Source organism: Silene latifolia, chromosome Y (genome assembly GCF_048544455.1).
Source record: "Silene latifolia isolate original U9 population chromosome Y, ASM4854445v1, whole genome shotgun sequence".
NCBI classification, from domain to species: domain Eukaryota; kingdom Viridiplantae; phylum Streptophyta; class Magnoliopsida; order Caryophyllales; family Caryophyllaceae; genus Silene; species Silene latifolia.
The window spans coordinates 248,668,040-248,676,857 of NC_133538.1; the positions used below are offsets into that span (position 1 = coordinate 248,668,040).

General features: G+C 43.2%; 1 non-coding gene across 1 annotated transcript; it reads left to right on the plus strand.

Moving 5' to 3' along the window:
* Positions 1–8,281: 8,281 nt before the first annotated feature.
* LOC141636044 (small nucleolar RNA R71) lies at positions 8,282–8,388 on the plus strand. Its single transcript, XR_012540686.1, has one exon. It is a non-coding gene; the product is annotated as a small nucleolar RNA R71 (small nucleolar RNA).
* The last annotated feature ends 430 nt before the right edge of the window (positions 8,389–8,818 follow it).

The window sequence follows — 8,818 nt, forward strand, 5'->3', positions numbered from 1 at the left end:
TTCACTACGGTAGTCCAGTGACTCAGCTGTAAATGACTCACACGAATTAATGTAAGACGGATGTTGAAAGGTCCTTTCGGTCCACTTTCTATCGTAAAATACAGCTAACTTAACTTTCATTCTCGTCAAGGTAGTCTACTGTTCATAGCAGGCCTATTTAGTCCAATCTTTCGATCTAGGATTAATTTTAGCCAGATTAAAGGATGACTCAGAAGTGTGCACTCAACTAAGTCGAATAAAAACAATTAAATTGCTATGGTGACAGAGTCTCATAATTCATTCATCTGTTTCATCTACTACATCGTCACATTCCTACCGCAGATCCCCTAATCCCAACATGAAAGGGGTTTAGCTACTCATGTCGCTAATTAAACTAACAGAAGATAAATTCACAGCAGTAAACATTATGAAATAAACGATAAATTGCATAAAACTAAATTAGGGCAGAAGAACAAATGCAACGAAACGAAGAATTAAAGCAAACAAGAGATTAATTATTAATAAGAGATGGGAAAGAAATTACAATCAAGCGAATCCGGCTTAAAGAACACAAAATCCGAGTGAAATAAATCCGAGAATAAGGTTACAGTGAAGAGGAATAAGCAACGCAGTAAAGTTTACAGTAGAAAATTTAGATAATGAAAAGATAGATCCTAATGACCTAGTAAAGCGTGCTTAAATAGCAAAGTAATTAAGTTTAGCGAAATAAACACTTACACGGGCTGTTTAAAAGCCCATAACAGCGAAACCACTCGATCGAGTGGAATAAAACCACTCGATCGAGCAAACCTTCAGCATAATCTACTCGATCGAGTAGATAGTTACTCGATCGAGTAACTCGTCTTTCTGCAGCTTAAGGATCGAGTAGAATTCTACTCGATCGACCATCCTGGGACGTAGAAACCACTCGATCGAGTGGTAAAACTGCTCGATCGAGTCCTTTATCTTCATTTCAGCTCAAGTCCATCACCGCCTGCCTCGTAATCTGTGCCATGACACTTCCAAACGTAGTATCTCACTCTGGAAAAATCCCGTCTCCTCTAAATGCATGCAAAAAGGACGAAAAAGAGTACGATTCCACTACTTCCGCGTTCATTTCTACAAAATGGACAAAACGAACCAAAGTAGCTAATTCGGGGCAAAATACTAAAAAAATAGTATAAAAATACATAGAAATACGTGCTGAAATAGGCTAAAAGACTATATAAAAAGCACGTATCAAATCTCCCCAAACCGAACCTTTACTCGTCCTCGAGTAAACTAAAATGCAACTAATGGAACGGAAATGATAACTCAGAGCTAGCTTAACTTGTCTACTTGAACCAATTTAATGCAACAAAGATTAACAGTTAAAGCTAAGCATCAATACGCAAACGAATTATAAAGCTGTTCAGAAATATAGCCAACCTATCGACCTTGCAAGACCAACAAAATCGGACTCTCTCGTGGTCACTCTTCTCTCATGAAACAAAGGGTGAATGTTATATGTAAAAGAGAGAAGAAAAAAAAGTCACTCACCTAACTGCGACCTACATAGCATGCATGCAACAAAAATGAAAGACAATTCAAGTACTAATGCACACACTCCAACCAATAATGTCCGTCACAGCCGAGGGCTTACAAATAATTTGGGAATAGTGAGGTTCAGGTGAGAAAGGCAAAACATGTTATGGAAATGTGGAGGTAAAAGCGTCAAGCTAGTTCCTAACAGGACCATAATGAACCAATCCGAATCTCAACTGACTGAAAAACTAAGTACAAGTGCCCTTCATTTGGCACAAAGCTCACTAAACTCAAACACAATCTCCTCAAAAATATAGAATAAGAATGGAGGAGTCAGACGGTCACAAACTTTCATTTTTTAATACCGTCTGAGTGAACTAACTGAAATAAATCAACTCTTTTTTTCAAACTTTCTTTTTTTTTTCTCTTCTTTTCTCACGTTTTCAGCTTCTTTTTTTTCATTTTTTCTTCTTTTTCTTTCTTTCACTTTCACGTCTTTCTTTTTTTTCTTTTTTTCAATTCCTTTTTTTTCTTTTTCCTCCTTCCTCTATTTTCCAACAACTCCATACAAAAGAAATACGGGCCCAAATGCAACCGGAAAATCGTACCACAAAAGAACATACTAACTAGCTTGACTAGGCAGGCTTAGTTTGGGATGTAACTAATGGGCCAAAAAGGCAAGTTTTGGCTAATGTGGAGCTAAATGGGTGAAAAATATAAGGAAAAGGGAAATTTGCAAGCACCTCCCTGCATGTGACACCAACCACAAACCCGAATATGTGCATTTGACAAGAAATTGAATGTCATAAAAGTGCAAAAAAGATGAACATGCTATGCAAGGAGTACTACTCTCAATTCCTAATGAACTGGTCATGAATGTCACCAGTTATGGCTCTAAAACTCAGAATTTTCAAGTAGTTTGCCAATTTATCAGGTCAAGTCTAAACAGTCAGCTATATTTGAACAGAAACTCGTAGACTATGCGTATGACAAAGCTAATAACTATCAAAAGAAGTGCAAGGCTCAAGTAAAATGACAATTTATAGTGCATTATCATCACGGAAACCTACCGTTCCGACTCAACCTATATGCAAAAGTAAACGTGATTTTTTTTTTGAAATTTTCTAATTTTTTTTGGATTTTTGATTTGTAATGAAAGAAACAACAATGCAAGGATGAAAAAATAAACGTGAATGCAAAAACAAATGCAAATGTAGACTCAAAAGGATGCAATTCCCTCCCCAAACCAAAACGGACAACGCCCTCGTTGTCCTCCAGCATACACCAGCAGATATATACAGGGGAACGGGAATATACAACCAAAAGAAAATAAAAACAATAAATAATAAGGAGACAAAAATAAAAGAGTAAGAGATACATACAAAAGACGAACTTCCCCAAACCAGCCAGAAAACTGGGGAAGTGAGTAAGGCAAGAGCCATGTCCCTCTCCATACGAGCCTGACGCTCTGCAACCTCAAGCAACAAACCGTAAATGGCGCCCCCTTGGTCCAGGACCGCGGGCGCCACAAAGGGTGGAGGTGGTACGAAAGTAGCCGATAGGTCCGGCTGAGTCTGTGTCTGGTCAGTGGGAGTGGGAGTAGGAGTGGTAGTAGTAGTGGGAGTAGGGGTCGGAGCGGGAGTAGCCGTGGAAGGCTGGGTGCTCCCTGAAGGTGTATACCCCTCTCCGGTCTCAAGACGCCGCTTCTTGGCGGCGGGTGCAGAAGGAGGTGGTCGGCGTGGAAGGTGAAGGTCAGGCAGTGGTGGCAGGCGGGCACCCCTCGCAACAGTGGGCAAGGGCTCCAGACGTGGGAGAGTCTCACAAGGTAAGTCTACAGACAGGAAGCCCTCTATCTTCCATGTCTGGTAGTCTGGGGTAAGCCAATGCTGAGAAAGCATGGTATCTGGACTCAGTAGCCTCTCTCCCTCGAGGTACTGTAAGTCACGAGGCCAAACGGGGATAAGGGAACGGGCAAGAATGGTGGTATGCCACCGCAGGCAATGGTTCCCGTCTCCTTCTTCCCCTGGCTCAGAAGGTACTGGGCGGTCAAGTAGGCAATGTTGAGGGTAAAAGGGCCCTCATAGTCGATGTTCAGGTAACCGCCCAGGATGGAGAGCTTGGTGTTTGTGATGTTGTTCGGCTCCTTTCGGCCGAAAATAGTGCTCCCCATCAGTCTAAGGAAACAACGGACAGCGGGGAGGTGGACCTGTTGGAGCTTTCGCTCCTGAAAAGTGGTCTGGGCTAGGGTCCTCCAAAGCTGACGGAAGACCCTCCTAGGGGCTGCAGTCTCGCCCGTAGAGGTAAGGCCAAGTAACCTACCAAACTCCCCTAAGGTCATCGGAAAGGTCCGTTTAAACATCCGGAAGGACACTGAAGAACTAGTAGGGTCAGCCTCGTATGCCATTGAGGAGAAGGTGAAGGAGCTGAGAAACTCGAGGCTTAGCTCCAGAAAAGTGCGGCCACTCATAGTGATGAGCCCGGCCATCCCCGTGCCCCGTAGTAAGTCACAAACCAACTTGTAAATGCCGAGTCTCACAAGTGCCGTTTTCTCTAGAAATCGGGAAGGTATAAACACACAGCGCAGCAGGTTATAAATTTTTTTACGATGTAAAGCGTTAACAAAATGTACCTGCGGATAGTCTGGGTGAGGGTCGAGGGAAGCGTCCCCTTGGACCGTGACTGTGCCAGAAGTAGAAGGAATAGCAGCTGTAGAAGTGCTAGGAGCGGAAGTAGAGGTAATAGGAGCTGGCGTAGCTCGAGACTGTCTACGACCTCGGCCTCTGGAACTCAAAGCGACGCGCGTGCGATGGGTGTGTGAGGAACCAGGGTCGCTCTAAAAAGCTGCAGAATGGCGAGTCCACCACAGGTGTAAAAGTAGAGGCTGGTGTAGAAGGAGTGGCTACTGTGGCCACCACTGAAGAGAGACTAGCAGCAGTGCTAGCAGTGGTGGTGACCGTAGAGGAAGTGGCAGCCTGAACTGAGCTAGCAGCAGAGCTAGTTGGAGCGAAAACTGTACCTGCAGCTGAAACTAGAAACACTGGGGCTGCAGTAGTGACTAATGTGGGGACAGTGGCAACAGCAGGGGCCACTGTCTCAGACAGAGACGGACTAGAGGATGAACTAGTAGAGGGTTAAGAGCTAGAATCCATCCTGTATACAAAGGGTAGGGGGTATGATAAGAAAACAGCGGCTAAAGGTAGCTGAAACAGCACGAAAAACCAGCAGAAACAACATGTGGAACCCCCTACCAGTCGAAAATTTTGACCTACAGCACATAATTCCCAACAATCCTCAAAATTTTCGAGTCACAGTAGGCAAACAGCGATAGGGAACGGGAATAGCAGTTAACAACAGTAGCAAGTAACAACAACTGAGGTTAGATAAATCATGGCAGCATATAAACCCGTCTGACAGTCGAAAAACTCGACTGAAACAGCCCTTAATCGCGAAATATCGCGCAAAATTTGAATTAAGCATGCAACAACAGCGAGGAATGGGGATAGATCATCAAGTAAGACAAGTAAGGGCAAATAAAGACAATTAAAGTCGAAAAATTCGACCAATAATGGATATTTAAACCCTAATTACAATTTTTCTCATAAAATTCAAAATAATCGAAATTAAAATGCATAGAGACTGAAGGAATCACTTACTTGATGATAGAAATCTTGCAAAAGCAATTAATCTTCAAAGAACAAGCACGAAAAGGCGATTTTTCGATCGAAAAACCGCAAACCCTAAACCCTCTTTAGAACCGTGTAAATGAGCACAAATTGAGGGGAAATTATGGGGCTTTGAAATATTATTAAGCAAGAAACAATTTGTAGGAGGCGGATTTGGTGATTGGGCAAGGAAAATTGGGGATTTGGGGAGCTTTTAATCGCAATAGGGAAGGTGTTAGACGAAAATTAGGGAAAAATGAACTTAGAAACAAAAATAAAGAGTTTAAAGTAAAACTCCCTGTGTTTTTGCGAATCCACTCGATCGAGTGGTTTTAAACTACTCGATCGAGGACTTTTGATGATCCAGTTGCTCGATCGAGTAGAATTCTACTCGATCGAGAAGTTCCCTTTATTGCTTTACTCGATCGACTGGAAAAAGCACTCGGTCGACCAATTTTTCACTCGATCGAGTACAAAAAGTACTCGATCGAGCTCTTTTCTCGCGTAAGCTCTTGAATTTCGTCTATTCTTCCCTTGGAATGCGTAAAACTTCCCCAAACCTACATAAAAACACGTGCAAAAATATCCCAACATACCAAATACGCATATAAACAGTCTATAGTCTTAAATCAACGCTAAAAACTGTCTAATACTAATTGTCGTAATTAAAAGCATTAAAACAAATTCAACGGAAAATTCAAAAATTATCTATTACAAAGTGTTACACGGGGCATTTCCCCGCTCAATTCCCAATGCAATTCAGTAGCCCCTTGAAGGGCTCCTGACTGGAGGACGTCATCTCAGCAACGTTGATTGTCCTCTTCAACTTCCATGAGCATGAATTATCATTTGAAACGATAGAAGGGGAGTAGTTCATCTGAACATAAGCACGAACTTTCCTCATCCTTGCTCCTCTATCACCGTCTTTAGCATCCTTACCTCTAATTTGATTGACAGCAGTTGCACAACATCCGTTGACAATTCCTTCATTGCTTTCATCTGTACCTGCAGCAAGGAAAACAGACGAACTTTCCTCCTTTTTGCTCTCAGTCTGAGGCGGAGGGGTAACAATTGCAGCACAATACGCCAAATTTTTATCTGGAGTGTCAATAATAGGGTCAATAGAAGAGAGATCATTGCAAGGCTGAGCTTGAATGGGAGCCCTCCGGGACTTAGACTGATGAAAAATCAGCTCCTCATCCCCTACTTGAAAGGTCAAAGTCTTTCCCCCGACGCCTATTACTGCACGGGCAGTAGACAAAAATGGTCTCCCTAAAATAATAGGGGTGTATGCATCTTCGAGGATGTCTAAGACAACGAAATCAACGGGAATAAAGAACCTCCCGATCCTCACAGGTACATCTTCTACTATACCTAGTGGCCGTGATATACTACGGTCGGCCATCTGGACTGTCATGTTGGTGCAAGTCAGCTTTGTCAAACCAAGTCTCTTAGCCAGAGACAACGGTAAGACACTTACGCTAGCGCCTAAATCGCATAGCGCATTATCAATCAAATGGGTACCGATATGACATGGAATTGAAAAACTACCCGGGTCTGACTGCTTAGGAGGTAACTTATTTTGAAATAGGGCTGACCCCACCTCGGTCAAAGCTACGGTCTCGCTATCACTAATATTCCTCTTACGCGATAAAATTTCTTTCATATACTTAAGATAAGAGGGTACCTTTGTCAGCAACTCGATAAACAAGCAAAGTTGACTTCCAAGCTTTCGAAGTTCAACAAATTGGCCGAATTGTTGATTGGCCTTAGAATTCTGCAGACGCCTCGGGAAGGGAACCGTGATAGGTATCTCGAGTCCCTTGTTTCTCTCTTCCAATGTATCTTCCGGAGCAAGTTCTGTATCCTTTGGACGCTTCTTACCTCTCGAACAAGGTCTTTCCGGTGATTTATCGCTTAAACGAGCACTAGAAGGCTCTCGAATAAGCTTCCCATCATCAAAACTACTCGATCGACCAAAATACCCATTCGATTGAGTAGAATCTTCATCAATATCACTCGATTGAGTGAAATTTTCACTAGATCGAGCAACTCCATTTTGCTCTTCACTCGATCGAGTAGAAAAACTACTCGATCGACCATTACTATTTCCTTGTTCACTCGATTGAGTGGAATTTTCACTCGATCGACCACTTTCTTCACTAAATCTGCTCGATCGACCACCTGAAACCAGTCGATCGAGCACTTGCTTTGCCGTGAGCTCACTTTCTTCGACAGAACACTATTCATCATCAGTTACAGCTCTCCTCGGGTCTGATTTTTGCATTTCTGGTCCATCATACGAACGACCGCTTCTCAGATTGATGAAATTTACCGTCTCATGTGGATTCTTCTCATTTTGAGTCGGTAATTGACCCGACTTTCTTGAAGATTGGTTCATAGCTACTTGGGCAACATGAGTTTCAAGTGCCTTTATGGACGCATCTTTCTGTTGATCACTCAGCTGAAACTGCTTTGTAAAAGCTTGCAACACAGACTTAAGCTCACCAATTTCACTCACCCCACCGGAAGATGATGCACCGTGGTTAGGAGGAGTAAAGGAAGGAGGCTTTTGAAAGCCTTGTTGATTCTTGTGTGGAGGAACATAAGGCTGCTGCTGGTGCGGAGGAGGAGTAGGATTGAGCACATTTTGACTAGTCTACCTCAAATTGGGATGGACTGCCCCTTGATTATTGTAATAGGAACCTCCTCCTTGCCTATATTGCTGAAAGGCAAGGACTTGTTCCTTCTCTACAAGACAGCCAACAGTAGTGTGGCCATCATTACTCCCACATCTCTCACATGTGACGGTCTCTCCTCTAGTAAGAACATGGACCGTCTGAGGCTCCCCAGCAGCTTGTAGCTCCAACTTGTCAAATCTAGCATTCATGGTCTCCAGCTGAGCCAAAACCTGCTTATCAACTACATGAACTGTTCTAATCCCATCCCTCGGGTCACCATACTCAGCACTGTGATTTGCCATCTCCTCAATAAGGGACCATCCCTTATCATCATCGGTGTTTTCCTGAAATCTTCCACTAGATGCCGCATCAAGTATGGCTCTTTGGTCGTCATACAACCCATTGTAGAACTGATTAGCTAGAAACCATGGGTCAAAACCATGGTGAGGAATGGACCTCACCAACTTCTTGAATCGCGACCACGCCTCATAGAAACTTTCATCGGGAGCCTGTCTGAAACTAGTAATCTTGGCCCTCAGCAGATTGGTGCGTTGTGGAGGGAAATATCTCTTGTAAAAGGCAAGAGTAAGAGACTCCCAGTCTGTAACCCCAGCAGCTGTGCGGTCCAAGTCAGTCAGCCACTCCCTGGCTGAATCAGCTAAATAGAAAGGAAATAAAACTTCCTTAATCTTGTCTTGAGTTACCCCCTTAGTGGCGGGGATAGTAGAACAGTAATCGGTAAAGGTCTCCATATGCTTCCTCGGATCTTCACCTGCCACACCTCTATAAATATTTCTCTCCACCAGATTGATATAAGAAGGACGGATGTCGAATGTATTCCCATCCTCAGTCTGGAGATTGAAACCTTTCGGAATAGAGGATGCTTTAGGCACTGAATGACTAGAAAGCTTAGGCATCTTTACTGTAGAAACCGGACTGTCTTCGAAAAGAGAGTGATGTAGCTCTAGCTCG